The 13,440-nt window shown below is 37.0% G+C and overlaps 1 protein-coding gene across 8 annotated transcripts in view; it reads left to right on the top strand.

Annotated features, from left to right (window-relative positions):
* Positions 1–13,440, top strand: part of DMD (dystrophin) — a 2,018,590-nt gene that overhangs the window by 889,690 nt on the left and 1,115,460 nt on the right. The window lies entirely within an intron of this gene.

The following is a 13,440-nucleotide window of genomic DNA, read 5'->3' as shown; positions in this document are numbered from 1 at the left end:
TCTTTTCAAATTTTAGGTTAAAAGTTATGGAGTCCTAATGATTTAAATTTAAAACAGTTTTAAAGATTTGTAGTGTCAGTACAGTCTTCTTTATTCTAAGAGAAAATAGAATCATGTTTGATAATTATCTCGAACCTCCCTAATGACTCTCTTACCTATCCATTTTGAAATATCCTTACTTCTATTTTAGTTCTTCTTTTACTACAGTGGGTTTCTAAACTGGTACTTATAGCAGAAATCTCACTTATTTCTAATAATCATTCCCATTTTATCCCCAGTTATTTTTCATCCAGAATTGTTTTTCTGACGTGTAAGAACTTCAGTACTGGAATCTCATTCTCCTTACTATAAAGTACAGACGCTTAATTGGACATTTAAGGCCTTCACATGACCCTTGTTTTTTTTGTTCAGCCTTCTTCTCCATCCCTGCCTGTCCTACAACATCTCCAAATTCTGTTCTAGCAATGTGAAATTGATGTGAAGATTCCCCAAAATTTTGTGTCCCCTCTGGCCTTTGTCTCCTACAGGTCTCACCTATGAGTTGATTATAAAATCTAGGAACTTAAATATTCTTTAGACATTTAGTGTGATATCAAATCAAAATTCCATTTATGGGTTTGCAAATATTGCCAGACTTGGTGGCTGTCCCCGCAGAGCACCTGCTCTGAAGTGACCTACTCCTAGAACTTACAACATAGCAATCAGTTTGTTTACTTTTCTGCCTACTACACAAGCTCTTTATTTTTTTTTTTTATTTTTTTAACATTTATGCATTTTTGAGAGTTAGAGAGCGGCAGAGAGAAAGCAGGGATGGGGAAGAGAGAGAGGGAGAAGCAGAATCCGCAGCAGGCTCCAGGCTCCGAGCTGTCAGCACAGGGACCAATGAGGGGCTCGATCGAACCCACAAACCATGAGATCGTGACATGAGCCGAAGTTGGAGGCTTAACCAACTGAGCCACCCAAGTGCCCCACCTTTTTTTTTCTTTTCGTACAAGCTCCTTTAAAGACAAGAGCCATATTTTATTTTGTGCAATATTCTCAGGGCTAATATGGTACATTTGACTCTTGAGCAATTCAGGTTTGACCTGAAAGGGTCCACTTGTTGTTTTTTTGTATAGGTAATTTTTTGATAAATACAATATAGGAATATGAATGTACTTTCTCTTCCTTATGATTTTTTAAATAATATCTTCTTTTCTGTAGTCTTATTTTGTTATAAGAATACAGTGTATAATACATAAATAAAATACATGTTAATAGATTGTGCTTGTTATCAGTAAGGCTTTCTGACGACATTAGGCTGTTAGTGGTTAAGTTTTGGGGGAGTCAAAAGCTGTATGTGGATTTTTGATTGCCCAGGGCATCAGCACCCCTAAGACCCACACCATTCAGTGGTCAACTATACTGAGTTTAAAGTGGATGTGTAGTGTGTCTGGATTCAAGCTTCCTCCCAGAAATCTGACACTATTTCCGCCTGGATCATCTAATAGTTTATCTCAAAATACTGGAAAACATTTGATCCCAGGGAATCCGAAGCCAGTCTTGGTAAAACAAAAGAAACTCAATGACCCTGCGTATACACTTGTAAAAGGGAAACTTAGCATGCCACCACAGTGCACCTTTTCTCGTTATCCCACTGTGAGTCATTATGAGCCTCTGCCAGCTACTGCAGTGAGGTCAATGCCATCCCTCTTTTTAGGGATGTTCATTCGACTCTTGGGGTGTTCCTGTCTCTGTTCTTTTCTGTTTTCTCCTAGCCATCCAGATCAGCAACACCACCCCCTACGAACCATGGAAGGTTCTTGAGTACCCAGCGCCTACTGTGATTTGTAGGCACCGACCACTCTTGCACTAAGGCAGAGGTGAAACGTTTTGCTTTTTGAAGCTTCTCTCCCATATTATATATGTCATATTTGGCCATTGAGCTAGGTATTCCCTTCCCACAGGCTCATACAAAGGTTTCCCTTTCACTTTACCTCCAACCATAGAGTTTCAAAGAAGCAGAAGCACTAATGCCAATCCACTAAGTGGGTAAACTGAAATCTCACCTGAAACCTAGGGTCTTTCCTATGTCTGGCAAAGGATAGAGTACCTCTAACCCTATTAGACTCATTCTTCTCTTATACCCAGTGGCTGGAATTAGTATCCTAATTTCTAACTTGCCATTTCTAGGAACTGGTCAGGAGCTCTTCGCTTTCTTTTGACTTCTAGTCTAGTCTCAGGTAAAACTGTTTTAAGTCATTGCTTATGAGCACAGGCTCTAGAATCCAACCTGTTTTGGATTCCAGCCCTTGCTGCTGGCCAGCCATGGGCCCTTGAGCTAGTTCCTTTACTTGGTTTGATTTACAATTCCTCTCTCTATAAAATGGGATACATATATTTTCTAAGCCATAGAGTTCTTATGAGGATTGACACATTGCATGGAGAGTGCTTAGTGGGTTGGTTATACATGATAATGACTCAATTAAGCTTGACAATTTTGATGATAAAAATGATGGCATTTTGGCTTTGGTAGTCTTTATGCCTTCTAATTCATTCTTATATTTTTCCCATTTTCCTGAGCACCACATAGAGATTACTAAATTTAGTCCTTGCTTGAAGAACTCTCCATTCCTGGAGAGAAATTGGACAAACAGGCAGTAAAATATAGGCTAATAAATATGAGCTATGCCAGATGACTAGAATAGCATCCCTGGGGAGTGGAATAGGGACATCTTACTCAGAATCTGGAATAAAGCAAGGTGTATGGACCATTCAAGGTTCTGAGTCACAACTAACAGAAAGTGACTTTGGTTACCTTAGAATTATCTAATTTATTGGAGCATATCAGGTAGCTCATGGAATCGATGGAAGGACCTGAAATCTAGGTTTAAAACTCATCAAGGTAGACCAGGCGAGGCTTCCAGAAATACATCTAGCATCAAGTTACTAGATGAATGTGAATTCTAAACTGCTGGCATAGCCATGGTCCACTGGTGCACCAGAGGTACCATTGCCAATGGATATTGCTTGTGGCTATCCCTGCCAAAAAGTATCTAAATTATTACTTCTTTTCATGTCATTAACTTTAGAATTAAGGTTTCTTACAGAATCATCTGATACAGCAGAGGATGGATTTTTTTTTCTCTAAAGGGCCAATTAGCAAATATCTTAGTCTTTGCAGGCCCTATAATCTCTTTTACAACTACACAAGTCTGCTGTTGTTGGGTGCAAGGAATCACAGATGATACATAACTTAGTAGGCATGGCTTGTTCCAATAAAACTTTATTTGCAAAGATAAGTGGCTGAGGGGTGCTGGGGGGCTTGGTCGCTTAAGCATCCGACTTTGACTCAAGTCATGATCTCACCTTTTCCTGAGTTTGAGCCCTGTTTCAGGCTCTGTGCACAGAGCCTGCTTGGGATTCTCTCTCTCTCTCTCTCTCTCTCTCTCTCTCTCTCTTTCTGTCCCTCTCTCTGCTCACACTCTCTCTGTCTCTCTCAAAATAAATAAATAATTTAAAAACATTAAAATGACAACGAAGGTAGTTGCTTGACCAGATTTTCCTGGTAGGCTTTAAATTGCTAACTCCTGTTGTAAAGCAAGCTTAGGTCATATAAGTAGGCTCTAACTGCCACGGGTAAGGGAAAATAAATAGCTGGAGTTTGGATTCCATTGTAGTGTTAGGTCATGTCTCCCACCAAGGCTCATATAAGGGTAGATTATTGAATCTTTGGAGAGATCAAAAACTATACATTCATAAATAAACACATTTCCCATACAGCATTCATGTTGGGTCTCAACAAAAATGTCCTGAATCTTTTAATAAGCTAACCCTTGAGCCAGTAAGAAGGGCTATATTGGTATATTGTATGATAGTGTATTAGTCAACTATTACCCTAATATAGTGGTATCAAGCACCCCAAAACTCAGTGACTTAAAACAAGAATGTATTCTCATGGCCATGTATGTTTAAGTTGCCTGTGGTTTGGCTGAACTAGGCTGGGCCGAGCTGGGCAGCTGTTTCAAGCCGTGGGTTAGCTGAGGTAGGCTCCTGGATATGTGTTGGTTTAAGGTCGGCTACCTTTTTCTGGACCCAAAATGAAGGGTGGCATGCTTTTCTCCTGACAGATCACCAGAGCATGGACCAAATTTAACCTCCCTTGTAGGCTTATGCTGATGTTATGGAGCACTTGTGGCCTGTGTTGTCATTAAGTCCAGTCACATTCCTTTGGCCAAAGCGAGCCTGACATCAATAGAGTGGCAAAGTTGTCTCTTCCTACAGTGGAAGGGGAAGAGGAGTGAACATTTGCTAGACAATAATCCAAACTATTGTTGATAGTTAATAATTAATAATAAAGAAATTTTTACAGCTAGAAACGCCCTTAGTGATTCTGTCCTGCTTCATTGTTTTACCGGGAGACTAAATTACAAAGATGTTAAATGGCTTGCCCAAACACATTAAATAGCACATCTGCATATTTCCATTTCACCAGAATGTTTAGCTCTAATAGATTTGCGTAGTTTACACTCACAATAAGTTACAAATATGGGAAAATGCATTAGACTCTTTGCATTCCTTAGGCAAAGGTTTTGAGACCATCATTAATCACCAAATTCATGAATGCTATAATGGCAAAACTCAACTTTATTAAATGTCCTACAGTAAAACAGACATTACTTTTTAGGTGACGGCAAGTAGAGAATTAAAAGCCAGAGTGATTTGTGACTGCTCACTCATTATCTAAGAGACCTGCTTTCATACCTTCTCTTCTGGCAAATAGAATTTCATCATGTGTCTCAGTAAAGTTTCACATCTCCAAAATACTGAAAGTGACTTTTTTTTTTCCTGTGGAAACACAAATACTAAACACAATAAATATTTACCTCATGAATCTCATGTATCTGAATACCTATCCATGTATATGGAGATATATATATATATATATATATATATATATATATATATATAAAATCTTTGAAAATGATATATATATATAATAAGCATTTAACTTTATGGGAAATTAATATTGCTGCTAAATTCTGTTTTCATCTAATTCTTGGTGGATACTCACTACTTATGAAATATATCTACAGGAAACATGTGAAAAGAAAGAAATAATGAACCTAAGATCCACCTTGTATTAGAGAAATACATTCCTTTCTTTCTTTCAACAAATACTTAAGGAGTGCCAGGTACTCTGTTGTCTTTACTTTCTTTCTGATACCATGTTTAATATCCCTCAAACCATTAATGAATTTGCCCCATTTTCAGGAAATTACTCCCCAAACCTAAGAGGATAGCACAGTTCAAATGAGATAATAAAAATGAAAGCAGTTTCTAGACTACAAATTGCTGTACAGCCATAAGATGGCATTATTGTGTAGCAACACAGTTCTCATCTGACATCAAGTAAGTGGCTTTTTAAAATCGGTATTTCTCCATGGAATCCCATTTAGTCAGATACTTTGGGATGGCGCACCCATACATGTAAGTAGTTAAATTCAAGGTGATTCTGAGCTTTAGATCTGATGTAAAGAGGACATGAGAGTAAAGTAGTGATTCTTATAATACTGAATTTTTAGAGCAAAAAAAAAGTGTAAAAAATTGGGGACAGCAGAGTGAGGACATTTGAAAAATCAAATTCTATTATCAGTGATATTTCATAAAGTAAGTAATGAAAAATAATGCTGCAGAAAAGAATCCAGAGGCAAAAGAATACATATTGTATGAGTCCATTTTTGTAAAACTCAAAAATGGGCATTTGGAGGTTAAAGGTCAAATACGGTGTCCTTTGTTGAAGAGTAGTAATTAACAAGGACAGGAGCAGAATTTGGAGTCCTGAGTGATGGTTCATCTCTATCTGGATGTTGTTTGTATTGATATGTTTTTATTAAGAAAGTTTATGAAACTATGAATTTGTGATTTGTACACTTTTTTGCATGTATGCTATACTTGAATGAATTTTACACTTAAAATTTTAAAATAATCAATAAATACTTTTTTAAGTACAGGAAAGACCTAATCCCAATTTTTTTTTAAATGTGTAGCTTACAGAAATGCATAGTACATGGTTATACTTTTGGCATTTCACCGTGGACCCCTGAAACTTTATAATTGACCAGTACCTCCTCTCAGATAATTATGTGGGCACTACTGTTCTAGAGAAAGTTTTTCCAAATTTACCACCATCATGCTGGGATCACAGTGCCACATTTCAACAGGATGCTGGGGGATGGACAGCAGGAAGCTGCTTCCCCAGGGATTTCTCCTTTGTTTAGCTCCTTTATTGCCAAGACCACAGTGTTGAAGCACTCACAGACTCTTGCTGCCATTTGTACTGCATGAAGGAAAGTGAGACAATGAAAGAAATGAAAGGAGAGAAAATAGGAATAGAAACGAAAGAAATCTGATTTGAAGAGAAAGTGCCTTAATCATCTCTGTATTCAGACTAGGGAATGAGCATGTAATTCTGCAAGCCCACTCCTTTTTTTTAAACATTTATTTATTTTTGAGAGAGAGAAAGAGGGAGAGAGCAGGAGTAGGGAAGGGGCAGAGAGCGAGGGGGAGACCCAGAATCCGAAGCAGGCTCCAAGCTCTGAGCTGTCAGCACAGATCCCCATGCAAGGCTGGAACCCATGAACTGCAAGATCATGACCTGAGCCGAAGTTGGACCGACTGAGCTACCCGGCCACCTCAAGCCCACTCCTAACACAACTTTCTCAAAAGCTTTTGCTCTCTCACTTGTAATTTTTCCACCAAGACATTCAGTAAATAGTTTTCTCTCATGTCAAGGTGAGGTAAATAACCCCTACACCACTTACAGACGGAAAGAATAATATACTAATCCTCGTGTCATCACCATACAATTTTATCCTCTAAAGTGGAAGCTAGAGGGACAGATGCATAATCTGGGAGCTTTTCCAGAATTGTTTGTTCCTAAATGAGACATTCAGCTCTAGCAGCATTAGCAGCCTCTTCTATTTGTCACAGTGCCATATGTAGTTGGGAAGATACATGATAAGCACACACAGAATCCTGACAACTCAGGAAAGATTAACATTGCAGTCTTAGAATTGGTCTCCACCAAATGTGAAGATTTTCATGCAAGATGGAATCTTCATATCCGTCCTGTCTGCCTCCCCCACCCAGGTATATGTATATGTGCCAGTGCATTATTTGACTCTTAGTTTTTGAACTTGGGCGAATTAAGGGGAGATTAAAAAAAAACAGTTCTGAACATGGGAAAGTCTTTTTATATCTCATTCCAGAATCAATGTTGTACCAACCAGGGAAAGGATTCTCATGCATTCATTCATGGGACTGATATAGAAGATGTGTTAAATTGAAGAAATGAAACTTTCTTTTTGTATCCCACTTTCTTTTTTCACTGTTGAGACTATGACTTATGGGGAAGGTTTCTGTTTTGGTTCTCCAAATCAAGATCTTTTTAAAAAAATCCTTATTTATTAAGTCATTGATTTGATAGAATTCATTTTTAAAAGTTAGTTACCTATATAAAAAATATTACATCATTTATGTCCACAGATGAATCAGGAAATATAGACACATGGGCACATTCACCAGTTTACCCAAACACTTGAGAAATATCTTAAAATAGTTTAAAGCTTATGGTTAACCTTCAAGTTTTCCCCAGTTAAGTATCCTATTCATTATCTGTTCACCTACATTTGTCTGCATTAATTGTTCTGATTTATTTTATTGGTTCCTGGGCATCAGAAATCACATCAGTTTTGCTTGCTTCTATGATGCCCAGTACAGCACATGTGGTCAATAAATACTCTTTGATGATAATGATGGTGATGATGATGATGACGATGATGATGAAAGCTATAATCTGACAGTACTGACATTTCATACGCGCCAAACATAAATCATCAAAACTTTCAGAAAGGCAAATTTCTTACTAACCTGCCATCTTCTGTGACCGCCCTTCACCACACTTCACCTCTACACTATCTGCTCTGCCCTATCTGCTTTCTCTTGTGTATTTCCGTTTTGGGTCTCCCCCTCCTGCACATTACCTTCTATTTTATGCTCCTCTGTTCAAGTGCTCATATTTCTGCCCAGGCTCTGTATAGTCTAGACTAATCCCTACCTATTATGAACATCTTTCGCTGGCCAGTTGTGGCACTTTGCACACCACTGAGAGGGCAATTGTGAGCCAAACAGAGGAGTTTTTGTTTCCACCCAGCAGCCCAAAATGAAGCATATGATTTGACTGCTGATTCCAATTACATGTAGGTTTTACCACCAGAGGGAAAGCTTTAAACCACAAAAGACTAATCCCATATAGTTGGTGTTAGGAGGTATTTAATGTTAATGTATTGACTACCTAACAATCTCATTAAAACAAACCAATTATCAACAAACAATGTGCTTCTCTCATAATTGTTATTTTTGAAATTCTGTTTAAAACATGAATCATTCAGTACGGTGTACCATTTGAATTGGATACCTAAACTAGCCCTATATTTTTATTTCCTTTTGTTGAAGTTTTATTTAAATTCCAGTTAACATATAGTGTATTATTTCCTTGTTTACTTTTAATTTCTTCTGAATTCTTCATTGTTGAGAATAGCTGGTGAAGGAATTGAATGGAGGGGGTCTGTTGTATTTATTTAATGAAAGGGCTTTTTGAAATGCATTAAATAAAAGTTTGTTTCTACCTATCAGCTTATCTTCTGTATGTTCCTCTTGCTATTTCAAAGCATTCAGGAGTAGCAGAGTGATTTGCTTTTTATGATAGCCATTTCATACAGGATCATTTGCCTTATATCTTCAGCATTTTCAGATTCTTATAAATCTTTACAGTTCACATAGAGGTTAGTTTAAAACTTGCTTCAAATAAGAAATTGACTAGATATAAAATTCATATAATCTTAGAGTTAACCATAGATCAATATCCTGAATCTTTTTCTCGAAGTAATTGAACATTTTTGTTTCCCAGGATAGCTGTATACACACATTTCCATTCCTCACCATAGATGATTCGATTTCTTCAGGGCACAGGGGCTATAGTTTGCTTGTTTGTTATCTAAATAAACCTGTATTTTCATTATTGTCAAAGGGAAAAGGCTCTAATACAGAAACCAATCTTATGCCTGTAGGACTAGCCTCGTTTGGGAAATAATGCCACTATTTAACTTTACTCACTGTATGTTTCTTGGTTTTGTCATATCGAAAATTTCCCTTCTCTAAATATACACTTTCCCCTCTAAATGGAATAGACAAGTTTTGGAAGAAAGCGAAACTGTGCTAAATGTAATCTTTCCAGAAATTCTCTTTATCAGTTAGAGTTTGTTTTGGTTTCACTACAATGGAAGCATATTTCTCTCTCCTTAAAAATGGAGGAGTATGCAGTCAAGGCAGGTATCATAGCTCTGCTCATTCCTGCTTTCTGCCCAGCTATCCTTATATGGTGGGCAATCATTCACATGTCCCAAGATGGAACTCCCACCACATCTGCATTCAAAGAGGCAAGAAGGGAGGAGGGGAAAAGTGTCAAAGTGTGCATATTAAATGTCTTTTAGTGAAATTTCCTGGGACTGCATTGTTTTACACATACTCCATTGGCTAGAAGTCAGTCACGTGACTACACCTAAGCTGCAGAGGTGGGTGGGAAATGTTATATTTATTCTTGAATGCTGTGTGCTCTGTCACAAAGTGTACTTTTATGGAAAAACAGGAGAATGGGTATTGGAAGAGAACTAACAATCTTCAATGTATTCTTAGAAAAAGTGTATTTTGTCTTGTATTTTAAGCAGTCCTAAGAAATACATAAAAAAGGTAGCTAAGACTAGAGTTAATCTCCTTCCTCTCCCCTTTTGTCCTTTTATGAACTCTGATTCAGGTAACATCTCACTCTGGCTTCCTGAATTCTGCTAATATAAAAGTAGAAGTTTTTCATCATTGCCCAACACCAGCCTGTTCTGGCCCTCCATGTTCTCAAAACATTTTCTTATTAATCAACTTTTGTCTCACACTTTCCCCTCTTCCCATCAAAACCAATGCTTAGCCAAGAAGAGAGATGGTAACTTAATTTCCAGAGTGCTCCTGGGTTATATATTCCCTACTTATGTTGACTAAATTTGGGTCATTGGTAAATTATAGCAGGTTAGATCACTAGCACCGAGAATAACCATTAAAAAATAAGGATGTAAGGCCAAAGCAGAGATTAAGACAGTGAACTGAAATTTCAGGACATTACCTTTTCTGGACATGGGAGCTGGGCCTTGAATAAGATTAAAGATCTTTTTACAGACGAGGAGCTTGAGATGTAGAGGGCACAAATAATTGCCTCAAGCGTACATAGGAAGAATATGGCAGAACGTGTATTTTGACTCAGGTTATGAACTCTTGTCTTCTGCGCTCCTTCTCTTTTATGCATTTCACAGAGGATTTCTTGTGCTCGACAATTGTGTTCTCTCTTCCAGATGTCATTATTCAGTAGCAGCAACAGGGATAGATATAAAAATGTATAAAAATTCTTGTGTCTGAAACCACAGTGTCTTAAAGCAGTGTTTAATATTTGGAAGGCAGTATCTTCATGTTCAGTATCTCTAGAGAAATAGATTATGATTCTAGAAGTTGCTTGGCAAAGTCAAGTGATAAAGGATCTTCTCAAGTGCTTGAGGAACACTGCCTTTATTTATTTATTTATTTATTTATTTATTTATTTATTTATTTGCAGCCAAAGCCCTACACTTCATTCATGACCATGTGCAAATGTTACCATTTGGAATACTTTGCTGGTCTCAATTATTCCAGTTCCTGTGTTCCTAGAACTCTGTTTAAGTAGCTCTCTTATAGGTGCTTATCATGAATGTAAATGTCTTACATCACTGTGTGCAACTCTGTACCATCCAACAGAGTTTTTGTTTCTATACAGTAAAAACTCTGCCATACACCTCCTATCACGCCTAAGCCAAACACATTATACTTCTATGATAGCTGCTCAATACATAGTCATTTTTTGTAAGTGAGGAGTCCTTAAGTGTAAATGATAAACTGCTCACTCAAAAGTTCCAATATTTTAGAATGAGTAAGGTTCTTGTTTCTTTGGTTAAGAAGAATTTCATTCCCATTATAGTTTATTCAATAAAATATTTCTGTAGGGTAAATTTCCTCATATTTGCTTTCAGTTCTCCATAATAATACTGTATTAGGACTTTGAGGGGTGGATAGCAATATATGAATAATATGAGATCTTAATATGTTCTTTATGGTATTTGAGAGAAATAAGCAGTCTCTCATAAAGAAAAATATACCCATTAGTCACTAAAGTCAATGTATCCTCCTGATAGAAGTCAGCAAACATTTTGTGAGCTGTCTTACTTGTTTTTAAGTTCTGCTCTTCTGCAGATGGGGAGGGGGGACAGAATTTGTTGCCATTAAAAAATTCTGACACATTAAAAATCTGTTTGCTCTGTGAGAAATGCAAATTTTTGCCTATAAGGCGATTTTCACAAGAATTATTTTCTTATTAGTTTTAGTTTATCCATGGACTGTCTCAAAGTCCTCTTGAAAAACCTCAGTTTCCTCAAGGGAAAACTGCCCATTACAAGCTAAAACAATGGTTTTTGAGAGATTTCTGCTTGAAACAACACATTTTAAAATATTCTATGTGGTTTCCTAAAATAGATACTTAGAAAAATAAATAACAGTTTATATGGACATTTTCAAAATTCTCAATATTTGAATAATTTGTATATTTGAGTAAATGTAAGCTGTATTTTTTTCAAAAAAGATGAATTTTATGTACCTTCTCCTGAATTTCTTGCTTGTTTTATTGCTTTTTTTTCATTTCTGTCATGTGTGCTTCTCTAATATTCAAAGATAACAGTAGAAACTAAGGATTGTCATTCCATGCCCTTTGTTTTAAGGTAATCCTTAGATAATCAGAGATATAATTCTATAATCTTTATGGGTACCTTCCATAAAGTAGTAGCTTCGTGATTAGGACATAGATACCAACTCTTGTATTTGTCCCATGTCCTTTTTCCCCACCTTACAATAATTTAGAAGGAACCCAGGATAGCTGTCCACTGGGGCCTTGCCAAAGTTTGCCAGTATTGGTCAGTTGCTGTGACAATAATTCTAACAAACACACCCAGAATTAACAATAAATCATTATTTTCATGCTTACAGGGCTGCTTTGAGTCAACCCTACTTCAGCCTGTGGGATTGTAGGTTGAATGAGTAGATCCGATCCACTCGTTTCATTCTGGGGCCCAGGCTGGAAGGGCAGAAGATACTTGGGGCATATTCTTCCAGGGCAGAGTTCAGAACTGTCAAAATGGCAAGCAGAACCATATGATTCTCTAAAGACCTTGACTTAGAACTGACACACTGTCTCTTCTCTGCACATCCAATGGTCCGATCAAGTCCCATGGCAAGCCCAAACCTAGAAGTAGGGGAATATACATTGCTCACCATGAAGCCATGCCAAGAGTGCGGGCACATAATACTACTACAGAATAGAATTGGGAATAACAATTTAAAATACTATACTACCTTTGGAGAATATAACTTTCTGGGGAAACCCAACCGACAGCCTACAATCAACTTGTTGATTCCAGTTGAACATGTATCCTGAATCCATTTTTTCACAGGTTTTATCTCTAATCCAGGGTGTTGGAGGTTTTTCTATTTTACAAAAACAAAAACAAAACAAAACAACAACGATAAAAAACACCTCCTGTAATATTATGATGTAGAAATTTAAAGACCCTTTAAAAATAGAATACTGAAACAAACTTGGAGTCACAGTTTTATTTACCAACTTGAGAGTCTCCTTGTGCTTCGGCACACTTGGTAGTTGGATTTCCAAATAGCATCATGACTTTCCATACCCAGCTGTCTGCTGCTTGAAACTACCATAAGCTGACTATCACGGCTCAGAGTATAGCCTTGAAGAAGGCCATCTGGTTTATGTCTCTTGGCAAAATTTGTTTAAAAACAAGCAGCTGCATGACAAAGTAAGAAGGAGTCTCTGTCTAGCTGTGGTAAATAAGGAGGTTTGCAATGCACATAATAAAGTATTTTGTAATGCAAGCCGACATTTCGACAAGGGAAGCATGCTTTTCTCACAAATAAAAGAAAAAGCCACAGAATTCAACTGCAAGGAAGGGACTCTATCAAATTTATATTTGATATAAAATATATTTGATGTTTATATGGGTTAATATTGTGTGAAAAATAAGCCTATTTGGGATTAGATACACCTTCCTGTTAATAACTAGTTTTTGTATACTTACATAGAATCCAATGCTTGGAAATTATTCTTTAATTAAATTAGAATTCAAATTTCCTAAAGACCTATCCTTTGAACCCTAACATTAGTTGGTATTTAATGATTTAATGAATATTCTCTCTTCCCTTCTACTCTGCCTCTGTGTATCCCATTACACTCACTCTGTCTCAAAAAGCGTACAGGCT

The sequence above is a fragment of the Prionailurus bengalensis genome, chromosome X (assembly GCF_016509475.1).
Source record: "Prionailurus bengalensis isolate Pbe53 chromosome X, Fcat_Pben_1.1_paternal_pri, whole genome shotgun sequence".
Lineage (NCBI taxonomy): Eukaryota > Metazoa > Chordata > Mammalia > Carnivora > Felidae > Prionailurus > Prionailurus bengalensis.
Note: the sequence above shows the minus strand (reverse complement) of the source record. Positions and strands in the feature narration are given on the sequence as shown.